This window comes from Lontra canadensis, unplaced genomic scaffold, assembly GCF_010015895.1.
Source record: "Lontra canadensis isolate GAN:19392208 unplaced genomic scaffold, GSC_riverotter_1.0 scaffold100, whole genome shotgun sequence".
NCBI classification, from domain to species: Eukaryota; Metazoa; Chordata; class Mammalia; order Carnivora; family Mustelidae; genus Lontra; species Lontra canadensis.
In genome coordinates, this window is record NW_022631094.1 from 302,778 (window position 1) to 317,360 (window position 14,583).

The window sequence follows — 14,583 nt, forward strand, 5'->3', positions numbered from 1 at the left end:
GGTAAGGGAACACATCTGAGGAGGTGATACAGGAACCAGAACCCTGCAGATGAGCTTGCCATGCAGAGTCATAGAACAGCATTCCAGAAAGATGGAACAGCAAATTGTTGAAGAAGGTGGCTAGGAATAACGTAGGTTTCTTATCTAATGGAATCCTCATGAAGGCATATTTAAAATTTCTCCCTGCAGCTACTATCCACTTTTCATTTGTCACAGAGTCTGGCTGTAACTGTGCTCTGGGCAGGATTCTGTAATGTCATGCCTTTCACATGTAAATTTATCCTGGACCGTGTTGCTGAAACTTTCAAGCTAGCAAGGACTTGTGCCTGATACTACACCGGAAAGGACAGGCCTTGAAAGTTGGCAGAAACCCATCACTGCTTTAGTATCCATTTGTCATCTGTTCTTTAAAGGTTTTCCAATATTTTTACCTAATATTAACTGTGAATTGATTCTGGGACCTGAGCTGACTGAGCCTGACAATGTGTAGGAACACTAGTCGGCATTTTGTGGCTTTAAGACTCACTAACTATGTCTGCGCGTATTCTCACCAATATTATCAGTATGTCTACTTGACAAAAGAAGGAAAACCTTGACATAGCCAGCAAATGGCAGAGCCAAGTTTGAAGCTAGATCCCACCAAATCCCACCCCCAGCTCTCTCTATTCGAGGAAGAGACTACTTCAGGGCCCCCCTGTCTTGATTCAGTAGCAGAAAAACCTGTTTCTGGGTTTGATAAACTCTCCCAAACGGGCAGACTTTAGGCTGAGTCAGGCCCTGGATGAGGCCGCGTGGACAAGTCATTGGTCACTGAGAAGTAAACAGGAGCCACTCAGAGCTCGTAAATCCCCGTCCTATTCCCCAGTAGGGCGGGAGGCAGGAGCTCTCTGGGGTTTTCAGCCAGTGATGATGCCAGGAAAAGAAGAGCCTGGTCCTTAGCTGCCCTTTTCATGCAAGAGCTTGAAGATTGACTCCCAAGTATTCAGAACCCAAGACCTTGAAAGTCCATGAAATGAGCATCAGATGAGAGGGGAGCCGGGTCACTGGTGCCGCTGGGGAAAGAGCAGGTGTGGAGCAGACTGGCTCTGGGTTCACCTTCTCAGTAGGCAGCTGGGGCCATGGCCCAGCCTTCTCACTCTGAGCATCCTCACGGGCAGGTACTGAGATCAGAGGGGACAGTCTTTAGATCACCCTGGATCAAGTTCAGAGGCCCACAGAGCAAGGTGGAAGCTTTGACTTGTTCAATGACCTCCCGTTCCCTGGGGCAACAGTAGCGACCCAAGGCGTGGAGATTAAGTAGCTCAGTGCACCTCACTCAGAATCCGCACCCCCAGGCGGGAGCAGGAAGGGACTTGGCCCCTTATCCGCAGTTACCAGCACGTCTGTCATCAGCTGGGTTTGGGGGAGGAGGTTGCATTATCAGGCCCTTTGCTTTCCTCTCCCAGAGTCTGCGATGCCATAGAGGCCGAGCACATACACATCGGAAAGCAAGTGGTCAGATATTTACAAAAACCTGAGATTCCAGTGACCACGAACAGCACTCATCCCTCCCTAGGGATTCCCGGCATCAGCAAGTCTGTAATGGGCCTACTTGGGAGTCTTGTCTCCACTGCACCTTGGAAAGTGCATGGCATTTGCTGAGAGCTACTGGCAGTCTTCTTACCCAGGGGATCTGTGAGGTCCCTCTTTTCTCCCCTTAGTAGGTCTGGAAAAGCGTTGGGAATTGGAAATCTGTACTCTGTGGTCTAATGCTCTCCAGTCTCCTTTATGTCCCAGACAGTGGAAAATGATACTTGCCAAACTCTCTGGAGGAATGCAAATTCACCCACAAGAAACTTAGCAACTAGATTGAAATGTCACAGAACGGGACAAGTTCGGTTTCCATCGTGAGGTCCACTAGCATGCGATTGTGTAACATTTATAGAGAAAGAACAGTGGGGCTTTAATGAGGAAATTCATTCATCTTATGTATGAATGGGAATAAAAATGTCTTCAAAATTAATTTTAAAAGTTACTGAACTCCTAGACTCATGGCATTTTCCAACCACGTTAAAGGATTTTTGTAGTGGACCTTGAACAACAGTTCCCCAGGGGAAATGCTGTGGGCTGCAGGGGACCTGCAGGCAGCTCTGGCGCCTCCCTGGCCAAGAGGATCCAAGTGTCCACACCCTTGTAGTCTGTTCTTGCTGTCTGTTGTTGGGCTCTGCCATAGTCGGCTAAGATTTGGGGTAAAACAGAGTTATAGGAGGTGTATTTAACGTAGGACTCATGTGCATGGCTGATATGTTAGTGTTACATCAAAGATAGAGACCTCATATCAGCATTTCTTAACTTTTTTGGCAAAAAAAAAAAAAAAAATCCCTTTGTCCCCATGCAAGCATCTCAGGAGTTGAGAAGCTCTTTGTAGTCTTCACTTGGGACAACACTTTGTAGGAAATTATCTCAAGATAGAACTTTACTTCTCTGTAACTGAACCAATAAATTTACCCTTTCATGATGGCAGCTAGTGACCTAAGGCAGCACAGAAGTTTCTGGTTTTAATTAGGGTCAGTTGAGGACTTAAGCCCTGGCTCTCTAAGGGCCTGTGCCCGTCCTGTCCCCACCCAGCCATGGCTGCTCCCTGGAGCCAGTTTCTGAAATGGGATCCCATTAACCTAGGTGTCCTGTAGCTCAGTATTACTTCTTAAAACTCACGGTCTTTTCTCCTTCTTATTCTGCAAGTTTTGTGGGATTTGGTGCAGGGATATAGCAAACAACCCAGCCAGCTGGGTGGATGGGGAGATCAGAAAAGTGAAATGCATTAATTTCAGCAGTTCCCGATCGTCCCAAAACAGGTAATCAAAACTGACTTTCTTAAGAATCAGGACTTCAGAAAGATCATGATGAACTCAATACCTCTTTCAAAAGGTAGCTTCTGCTTCTCTATTACTCACTTTTAAGTCCTTGAACTTGTTTCTGTTTCAGTCTGCACACTTCCCTTCCTTTATTGAGTGCATGCTGTGTGCTGGGGTCCTGGACACAAAAGTTGGAACCATTGTACTTGAGGGGCTCATGGTCTTTGGAGAAACTTGGGTTTGCCAAGAGGGCACAATGGAATAAACTTAATGGAATCAGGGAATGGTGACAGGGCTCTGTCTGGAGGAGTCAGGGAAGGCTTCACCGAGGAGGTGACTCTTGAACTGAGACTTGGAGAAGCCAAAGAATTCTATCAGTAGGATAAAAATGTGAGGAGTGGGTTGGTGGAGATTTTCCATGCAAAAAAAAAAACAAAAAAACAAAAACTACATGTGCAAAGGCATAGCTATGGGAGGGAGCCCAGTCTGGCTAGGGAGCGGTACTTTGATTAGGAAAGCTCAAGTGCAGGTGAAAAATAATTAGTAAAATCTCTATTTATTGTTCACTGTATGCTAGGTGCTGTGTCAAATGTGTTATACATACTACCCGATTTCATCTTCCAAGTAAGTCCACGGTGGAGGCATTCATATCCACACGCTCCTACCCAGGATACTAACCACCTCCTGCCTGCCTGGGCAGAGTGGTGGGAGGGGAGGAGGGGGAGCAGGGAGAATCAGGTGGAGAGGGCACCGGTCTGCTCCTGCCCCAGCTCCCTCTCCTGACCCCTGCCTTTCCCCACACCCCATTTTGCCAGTCCTCCCTCCCTCACCTTCCAGCCACAACTTGTTTGGGACATCCACTTTCCCATCTGTTGGGCTCCTGGCACAGGAAGGTGACTCTTTTGACTTTGGGTGGAGCAAAGAACCAGGCGCCAAGTCAAATACAGTTGTAGGAGTCTCAGGTTGTTTCTCCAGAGAGTCCTCAAAAGAACTGCCCTGTTGTCATTTCCATGGCTTGGGAGGGTTGTTTTTTTTTTTTTTTTTTTTTTTTTCCTCCCAGTAGCTCTGGGTATCATCCAGCCTTTTGGTGCTGAATCATTCAGGAAACCATTCTGCATGGACTTGGCCCTGCTGCCCACTTCTTCACACATCTCTCTCAGGGGTTTAAAATAATGACAAGGAACAAATGATGAAATGATGGAACAAAGACAAGGGCAAAGAGACCTTGGACAACTTGGGCTGAGGCTTACCCACCCCTGACTACCCCCCTCCAAGAGTTCCTGAATCATACAGAGAATAAAAGAATCCCTCCTTCGGCCCTTGCCTGGGTCAGAAAACACAGCACAATGTAAACATTCAGAATTGACAAATTGTATGACCATCTGATCCCCGGATCTCCATACCGATAGTGAACGGTCCTGAGCAGTGCAGCTTTGTAGGTTCTAGAGAAATTATCTTTCCAGGGTCTCCCAGGAAGCATTTTAGAAAAAGTTGGGTAATCATTTTGCAGAGAGCTGTTCTGTTCATTTCTGCCTGGAGGTTTGTAATTGGCAGCAGTCCAGTAGATGGCATGAAAAGGATCCTTGACAGGGATTGCTGAGAGCTTGGACTAGTAATCATAAATCGGTGATCTGAGAGTGGTGTGAGAAGGGCGAGGTATGAGCAGTGAGGAGCTTGGGGGAGGGGGGAGGACTTGGGTACCGGGTGTTTTTCCTGTCCCTTGGCTCTCCCTTCATTCTTCAGTTGCAGGCTGTTTCCCCTCCAAACCCATACAGTTGTCAGCTGTTGTCTTTGCATCTCCATTTGTCCAGGCCCCTCTGGAGATTAAGGCTTGGGAGATTTTCCTGCAAAGGGCCAGATAATAAATATTTGAGGCTTTTTGGACCATGCAGGCTATGTCGCAATGACTCAGCTCTGCTACTGTGGCACAGAAGTAACCACAGACAATATGTAAACAAATGAATGTGGCTGTGTTCCAATAAAACTTTATTCACAAAAGTAGGCAGGGGGCCTGATTTGGTCCACCGACCGTAGTTTGCTGCCCCCTGGTTGAGATTTTAATCCTCTCCTTTTTTTCATTCTCTTATTTGAATCCTAAGAACAGGAACAAAGTGTTAAAAAGGAAAGCTGTCGGTCTATGTTGTTTCTTTTGGACTTGCCTTCCCTCATTTTTAACATTTCAGAAAGTACACTTTGTCTTGTCTTTATAGGTGGTTATTTTAAATTGAAAGCAGCTGTGGAAGGCAAGAATCCTCTCTAAGTATTTGCTATGTCTGCTGCCATGTAATAGTAATTTTTAATGCACTTTTTGTTTAGTTACATACAGAGTTTATTGGTATATCACAGAATAATTCGGGAAAATGTTATACCATACATTGCCAGGCATGGTATAATAAGTGCTTCTTGTTGGAATGAGTGCATTTACAGGAGCTGAAACTGTTTAGAAATTTAAAAATCATTTAGAAGTGACTTGATGGATTCTCTGTGGTGATTCTGTGTGGTCAATCTAGATGGTAACAAGCATGCATTCCTTTATCTTTCATATTCTTATGAAACATTCTTCTAGCATCTGAGAGCCCTGGGAACAGAACAGAAGTGGAGAACACATAGAAAGGTTTGAGGTAGAGGCACAGGTGAGAAACTGTCCAGATTTGTCCTGTTGTGGGAGATAGGCGGCCATCCCAAAGACCATACTAAGAGCACTCAGCCTCACAGACGCAGGGAGGCCCATTTTGGCGTCCTTCCCTGTCAGCCTGTGGTCCTAGGGATAGAGGAGGATTAGCAACTAGTGAGCAGTCTTGTAGTTCATGGTAGCTGGGCACAACCACCCGACTCCCCCTCTCCCAGCTCCCACTGAAATGCTCAATGGCAGTGTGCAGAAGAATGTCCCAAAACTATGACAAAATGCCAAAGGGAAACAATTAGAACTCATGGCGTGATCCCAGTGGCTTGTTCTAAGTCTAACGTGGCATGATCCCAACTCTGTTTAAGTATTGACCTGTACCCACAGACACAGTCCTAGGATGAAATACATTAAAATGTTAACAGTGGCTATCTCAGTACAATAGAAGGACCGACGATTTTCTCCTTTTTGGTCCCATAGTTTAAAAAAGTTTTTTTTGTGATAAACAAGCATTGCTTTTATGGTTCCAAAGGTGTTATTTTGAAAAGATGAAGAAGAGGTATCTTTAGCCCACCTTTGGTCTCGCTGAGAATAAGAGTATAGGCTCCCCATCTACCCTGAAGCAGGCTCCCCATTGGTAATGTAAAGTTTCCCTGAGAAAGACATCCCTGCCATAGGCTAATGCTGGGCCACTCAGAACTCTCCTGGGCGAGGTCTTTCCCCTCCTGAGCCAGTCAGTGCTGTTGATTAAAAGTCTGTTGTTTTGGGGTCTTGATAGTATAGTTTGTTTCTCTTTTGTTCTTCTTCAAAGAAGATATGGCAATACCTAATTCAACTTGACTCATTCTTTCTCCACCTCAGCTTACCAAAAGCTACCACAAAGCTAAATGAGCAAATGACATCTTTTCATATATGTTTTAAAAGCAGATTTATAAAGAAATTAATTTCATTTGGAAAGCATCCCATTTCTTCTTAAAGAAACACATGTATTTGAAAGCATAGCTCTTGTGTAGAAATTCTTGCTGCCTTAAGAGGTGATGGGCAGGATTCAGGTGGTTTCCTTGAGAAGCTGTTGATAATGGCCTCCTCACTTTATAGAGTTAGCCTTATTCTTAGGGTGAAGAGTCTCTCCACTTGCAAGCATAGCCCACTTTCCACACAGAGAAAGACCTTCTGCCTGGGAATGGGTCCTGGGTCATAGTTTGGGTTGGTGACATTGGGCAAGTTACCAAGATTCCTTCTGTGTCTTTCTGCTCCAACTCAAACCCTATCCAGTTCAAAGAGAGGCTTCAGGGATCAGGAATGACATATTCACTAAGGAACTCCAGTCCCCCAGTCCATCCCATCTTAACTACCCCTGCCACGTACTTCCAAGTGATCCTTCATTCCATCTTGGTTTCTTCAGGCCATTGTCAAAGTAGTCTTCCTCTTAGAAAGTGGTCTAACTCCTTAGAGTAGGGAACACCTGGCCCCTTGGAGAATATTGATGTCTTAGCAGCGATCACTACAGTGCTACCAAGATGACAGATCTCATTGCATCCCACTATGTCTGCTTTTATTGACTGTTTTAAAATGCAGTTTTTGAAGAATGTCATAAAATAGAACTTAACCTTCTCTTCAATATTATGTTCCAACACAATATTGGATTCTGTCCTTCTAAAGTTTGAACAAACATGTTAAAACCCAGTACTCTTGTTGTAATAGAATTTGCTTGGACGCTCTGATCCTGTTCTTGGTTGAAGAATCTGCTGTACCTTCTAGAAAGAGCATGACTTAATGAAAGAGTGGGTATAAAGTGCTTAGCCTAGTATGTGGCCATAGGAAAGCCTCAGTAAGTTATACAGATAATGTCTGGTCATATACAACATAAAAATTCCTCCGATGTCACCTGTGCCCACCTTCCTTTCTCTTCAAAGGGGCTCATTTTGGCCAGAAGAGGGCACTGTTGAATGTGTGGTCTCCCCCTTGCTAAGGGGGGCAGCTCCAGGGGACCAAAGCCTTCTATTAAATGACAGATGTTTTGGGAATGCTTAACTGGGTTCAGATTTTTCAGGGTATGATTCAAATGGCCAGCATGACGAGTCTACAAGGGCAAAGGTATAGCAGGCCTTGATGAGTCTGTCATGTGACAAGGGCAGTGAGTATCTTGCCGGTGCTGTGTGATACTTGGTGGGTGCTGTGCAGACATGATGTATGGTTGGAGGCTCTGTGGAAAGTAGCAAGGAGATGGTCTTGGGAACGGTTATAGGACTTCCAGACACAACTGGGCAAGCCTAGCCCTCCAGGAGGAAGGAGGAACATGGCAGAGGCCCAGAGATGAGAAAAAAGCAAGACAACCAGGAGCCAGGTTGTTTTGAGCATAAAGTGTGTGAACAGAAGAATAAAAAGTAAGATGGGAGATGTTGGCTGAGTCCAGTCACAAAGGTTGAGGATTTTAAGGATTGACCTCGATATCAGAGTAATGGCTAACATCTAGTGAGCATCTACGCTGGACCAGGAGGTCTTCATCTGTCAGAAATGCCATAATGAAATTCCACAGATTGGGTGACTTACAGGCAACAGAAATGTATCTTTCTCCTTTTGGAGGCTGAAAGTCTGAGATCAAGGTGACAGCCCCATTGGGTGTGGAGCCTCTTCTGGGTCACAGATTGCTAGTCAGAACCTCATGGGATAAGAGGGGCAAGGGAATCCTCAGGCCACTTTTATAAGGGTATCACTCCCATCGATGAGGGTTCTGCTGCCAACACCTAATCATCCCCAAGGGCCCCACCTCACAGTACTATCATATTGGGCATTAGGATTTCAGTATTAGAATTTTGGAGGGGATACAAACATTCAAACCATAGCATAGGGTGTGGTTCTAAGCATTTTACAAGTAAAACTCATTAAATCTTTGAAACAACCCTGTGAGCTGCCACTACCCCCACTGAGATAAGTAGGGCAGGTTGGGTTCCTGTTTTTTTTGTTTTTTTTTTTTTTAAGATTTTATTTATTTATTTGACAGAGAGGGATCACAAGTAGACGGGGGGGCGGGGGGCAGCAGGCTCCCTGCTGAGCAGAGAGCCCGATGTGGGGCTCGATCCCGGACCCTGAGATCATGACGTGGGCCAAAAGCAGAGGCTTAACCCACTGAGCCGCCCAGGTGCCCCTGTTTGGGTTTTTTTGGAGATTTTTTTAGGTTGAGGTTTTTTTAGATTGCTTCTGGGGAAGGGGTGGGAAGGAGAGGAAAGAGCTCTTGGGCAGAGGGCAGAGGGAAAGGGTTGGGCAGAGGAAGCTGGACTGCAGTGCAGTCTAGCAAAGGCCATAAACTACCCCATGGGGAGCTCCAAGGCTGAGTTCCTTTCAGCCATGTTCTAAGTTTGGATGCACGTCCTGCTCTTCATTCCCTTGTGTCAGCCAGTCATTGGATGTGGGTGCCCAGGAATGAGATGCGGCGACCTCTGGTGAGGTGGCTGTCTGAGGGCAGGGGCAGTTTCTGGAGAGACTCAGTGGAGGGCTGTAGGGCCAGCAGCATCTGGCTGGTATAGCACAGATCCCGCCACCCTGAGTTTAAGAAGCTTGCTCAAGGTCACACCACTCATCAGTGGAAGAGGAGGAACCTGAAACTAAAGTAGTCTGGCCTCAGAGGCTGGCCATTTCACCATTGCACTATACTACAATGTATACAGTGGGGCTCAATGGAGATTTTGAAGTAGGAGTAAACTGCAGCTCAAGCCTTACTTTGGCGGCATAAGTCTTAACGGTGACATGAAGAGTAAGTAGGGGAAGAGTGATTTGAAGGTTTTGTGTTTTTTGTTTTGTTTTGTTTTCTTTTTACAATAAAGGGAATACTCACATAAAAGAGAAAATTCTGAAAGTATGAAAGAATACACAGTGAAAATCTCCTCCTTACCCCTATCCCATCGATCCCTGGATACAGCCATCCTTACCAGTTTCTTCTGTCTGCTTCCAGACACAGTGTATGTATACTTGGGTATAGACAGATATGGATACCTTATTATATTTTTATACTCTTGTATCACAAGATTCACACTGCTCCAGGCCTTGATTTTATAATAAGAACATAACTTTTATATTGCTACAGTACCAATTATATACAGCTGCCTTTTTCTTTCAGATGGAAGAGGTGTTTCCGTTGTATGGATTTACTATAACTTATTGAACCATCCCTCTTGATGGGGAGTTTTGGATTGCTCTCAATTTTCTTCCCGCTGCCCAGCTTTATTGAGATAGAATTGGAATCTAACATTATATAAGTTCAAGGTGTACAGTGTGTTGATTTGACTGCTTTATATGTTGCAAAATGATTACCACCTGAGCATTAGATAACACTTCCATCATGTCACATAATAACCCCTTCTCTTTTGCAGCGAGATCATTTAAAATCTACCCTCTTAGCAACTTTCAAGTATATAATACAGTATCATTAACTAAAATTACCATCTTTACATTAGATTCCTATAACTTATCATCTATTAACTGGAAGCTTGTAACTTTTGACAACACCTCCCCATTTCCCCAACCTCCCAGCCCCTGATAACTACTGTTCTGTTTCTCAGAATATGTTTTAGTTTTTTTATATTCTACATATAAGTTATATCATACAGGACTCATCTTTCTCTGACTTATTTCACTTAGCATAATGCCTTCAAGGTCCATCTGTATTGTCACAGATTGCTAGATTTCCTTTCTCACAGTGGGAGTAATAATCCGTTGTGTATGTATACCATATCTTATTTATCCATTCATCCTTTGATGGACACTTAAGTATATCCTGACTATTTTGACCGATGGTGCAGTAAACATGGGAGTGAAGATACCTCTTTAAGATTGTTTTTATTTCTTATCTATATATACACAGAAGGGGAATTGCTGGGTCCTATGGTAGTTCTATTTTTAATTTTTTGAGTACTCTCTATACTGTTTTCCATGGTGGTTGTAGCAATTTATATTCCCACCAGAAGTACGCAAGTGTTCCCTTCTCTCCACATCCTCACCAACATCTGTTATCTTTTGTCTTTTTGATAGTGACCATTCTAACAGATTTGAGGGGATATCTCCTTGTCATTTTGATTTGCATTTCCCTGATGAATAGTGATGTTGAGCACCTTTTCGTGTACCTGTTAGCCATCTTCTTTGGAAAAATATCTATTCAGATCCTCTGTCCGTTTTTAATCAAATGGTTTTTTGCTATTGAGTTGTAGGAGTTCTTTATATATTTTGGTTATTAACCCCTTATTAGATAAATAATTTCCAAATATTTTCTCCTATTCCATAGGTTGGCTTTATTTTTTTTTATTTTATGAAAGTTCTAATTGAAGTAAAGTTGATATATATTTCTTGCATACAACATAGTGTTTCAATGATTATATACATTATGAAATACCGTGATAAGTATATTACGATATTATTGACTGTATTTCCTATCCTCTACTTTTAATCCCTGTGACTGACTTATTTTATAATTGGAAGTTTGTACCTCTTAACCCTCCACCCATTTTGCCCATCCCTCTACTTCCTCCACTTTGGCAACCACCAGTTCTCTGTATTTATTCAAATTCTCTGCCCATTTTTGATTTGGATTATTTGCTTTTTTGGTATGGGTTGTAACAAGTTCTTGATATATTTTGGATATTAATCCCTTATCAAATAACATCATTTGTAAACATTTTCATCCATTTGGTAGATCACCTTTTTCTCTTGTTCATGGTTTCCTTCACTGAGCAAAAGCTTTTTAGTTTGTTGTAATCACAATTTGTTTCTGCTTTTGTTTCCCTTGGCTGAGAAGACAGGTCCAGAAAAATAACTGCCAACGTCCAATAGATTACTGCCTTTGCATTTTTTTAGGAGTTTTAAGGTTTCCAGTCTCATATTTAGGTCTGTAATTCATTTAGTTTTTCTTATGCACATAGTTGTCCAGTTTTCCCAGCACCATTAACTAAAGAGACTGTTTTTCCGCAGTTGTATGTTCTTGTTTCTTTTGTTATAAACCCACACATATATGGTCAATTAAGTTATTTCTATCCTCTCAACTCTGTTCTATTGATCAATTTTTGTGCCAGTACCAAATTTTTTGTGCCTATTTTTGTGTCAATTTTTGTGCCAGTACCATACTGTTTTGATTACTATAGCTTTGTAGTATATCTGGAAATCTAATATTGTGAAACCCCCAGGTTTGTTTTTTCTTAAGGTTGCTTTGCCTATTTGGGGTCTTCTCTCCATACAAATTTTAGGATTTTTTTGGTTCCAGTTCTGTGAAAACACAACTTGTATTCTTAAAAAAGATTTATTTATTTGAGGTGGGGGGCAAAGGGAGAGAAAGAGAAAATCTCAAGCAAATTCCGTGCTGAGTGTAGATCCTGACTCAGGGCTCAGTCCCCTGACCCTGAGATCATGACCTGAGCAGAAATCAAGAGTTGGATGCCTAACCGATGGAGCCACTTAGGAACCCCAACACTATTTGTATTTTGATAAGGATTGCCATTGAACCTGTAGATTACTTTGGGTAGTATGGGCATTTTAATAATACTCTTGCAGTCCATGAGGTATAGTATATCTATTTATTTTTGTCACTTTTGATTTCATTTATCACTGTCATAGTTTTCAGAATAAAGTGTCCTTCTACCTACTTGGTTAAATTTATTTCTAAGTACTTTATTTTCTTTGATGCAGCTGTAAATGTGATTGTTTTATTTCCCGTTCTGCTATTGCATTATTAGTGTACCAGAACACAACAGATTTCCTGTATTGATTTTGTATCCTGCAACTTTATGGATTTATAAGATCTAATCATTTTTTGGTGGAATTTTAAGGTTTTCTATTTATAGTATCATGTCCTCTGCAAACAGAGATAAACAATTCTTCCTTACCAATTTGGATACCTTTTGCTTTTCTTATCTGACTGTAATGGTGAGGATTTCCAGTACTATGTTGAGTGGACATCCTTTCCTTGTTTGTGATCTTAGGGAAAAGCTTAAAGCTTTCACCATTCAGTTTGATGTTAGCTGTGTGTTTGTCATATATAGCCTCTATTCTGTTGAGGTATGTGTTTTCTATACCTATTTTATTAAGAGTTTTCATTATGAAGAGATAGTGAATTTTGTCCAAAGCTTTTTCTGCATGTATTGAAATGATCATATGCTTTTTATCCTGCATTTTGTTAATGTGGTCTATCACTTTATTTGATTGGGATTTATTGACCCATCCTTACTTCCTGGGAATAAATCTCACTTGATTATTGTGAATGAACCTTTTAATATATTATTGAATGTGGTTTGCTAATATTTTGTTGAGGATTTTTGCATCTATGTTCATTAGGGATATTGGTCTAATTATGTTTTTTTTGGAGTGTCTTTGTCTTGTTTTGGTATCAGGGTAATGCTGGCCTTACAGATTATATTAGGGTAATGCTGGCCTTGTGGAATGCTGGACTTGTGGAACAGCTTTTCTGTTCTGGACTTTTTGGAACAGTTTGAGAAAGATAGGTATTAACTATCCTTTAAATGTTGATAGAATTCACATGTGAAGCCTTCTGGTCTGGAATTTTTTGATTACCCATTGAATTTTGTTACTAGTAATTAGTCTTTTCAGATTTTCTGAGATCATATGTAACAGGCAAAAACATTTAAATTTTCTTATTGCCTTTGTACAAGAATCAGTGCATATCTAAATAAAACTGAATTTATTAGACAAACATTTTTGCATATGCTGTCTTCTCTTTCTCTTTCTATGCTTTTATCTTTTGTTTGACTTTCAGCAGTTCTGCCTGGCTAGCTTTATCTTCCAGTGCTATCTCCTGAGCTTTCTTAAGATCAGCCAATGCTTGATCATAGTCTTTTAATCCTTGCCATCCTTGAGCTCTACGGTACAGTGCTTTGGTATTGAATGGGTCTATTTCAAGTGCCTCCAAACAAATGTCGATGGCTCCCTGCCAATTTGACATGTTCACTTTACAAGCACCAATATTCAGCATGCCGCTTAAAGCTATAGGTTACTGGCTCAATAACAGTCTTTGAATCCTCCACATATCTTAAAACTTTTGTGTATTTTTTAAAAGACTTTATTTATTTATTTGACAGAGATTACAAGTAGGCAGAGAGGCAGGCAGAGGGGGTGGGGGAAGCAGGCTCCCTGCTGAGCAGAGAGCCTGATGCAGGTCTCAATCGCAGGACCCTGGGATCATGACCTGAGCCAAAGGCAGAGGCTTTAACCCACTGATCCACCCAGGCACCCCAAAGATTTTATTTATTTATTTGACAAATAGAGAGATAACAAGCAGGCAGAGAGATAGTTGGCAGGGGTGGAATTTTGTGTAATTTTTTTAATAACCATCTCCCAGTTCTGAGATTTGAAAAAAGTATTCCCAATATTTTTTGTCTTGTTATTTACTTTTGCAGGTTTTTCACCTTTCACTTCTACATTTTCTAGTATCCTTGCCACACCCATTCCTTTAATCACATGGCCAAATACCATATATTTCCTATCCAAGTGAGGAGTCAGGATGGTTGTGATGAAGAACTGAGAACCACTTATATTGTAGCTTGCATCTGCCATGTTTGAAAAACCTTCCCAATCATTCTAATAGAAATTTTCATCTTCAAATTTAGCACCATAAATACTTTCTCCACCTGTCTCAATTTGATTTGAGAAGTCTTTACCCTGAATCATAAATTTCTTAATAATTTGATGTTAAGGGCATCCTAGGAAATGGACAGTTTTCCCAGTGGTGGGTCCAATGCCTTTTTTTCTTGTATGCAATGTGTGAAAGTTTTCTGCAGTTTTGGGTAAATATCTGCAAACAATTCTGAGACAATTCAACCAACTTACTCACCTCTAGTGTCCATGTCAAGGAAGGCTCTGGGGTTACTGGGGTTGGAGGGCATAGTTTGGAGGGATGAGAGTGACATTTTGAATTGCAGATGCACTTGGAAGTGAACTCAGAGAACCTCATGCACAACCAGCAGCTCTTTTCTCATCCTTTACTTTCAGTCTGTGTCTTTAGGAGTAAGGTGAGTTTCACATAAGCAGCATACAGATGGGTCTTATTTTTTTAATCCTTTTGGTCTGTATGTCTTGAGTCCATTTATATTTAAAGTGATTATTGATAAGTATATACTGGTTGCCATT

At 42.0% G+C, this 14,583-nt stretch overlaps 1 protein-coding gene and 1 pseudogene across 1 annotated transcript in view; one reads left to right on the forward strand and one right to left on the reverse strand.

Moving 5' to 3' along the window:
- CCDC3 (coiled-coil domain containing 3) overlaps positions 1–14,583 on the forward strand; it is a 107,315-nt gene that overhangs the window by 76,068 nt on the left and 16,664 nt on the right. The gene's annotated exons all lie outside the window — the stretch shown is intronic.
- On the reverse strand, positions 13,142–14,363 carry LOC116855250 (annotated as a pseudogene).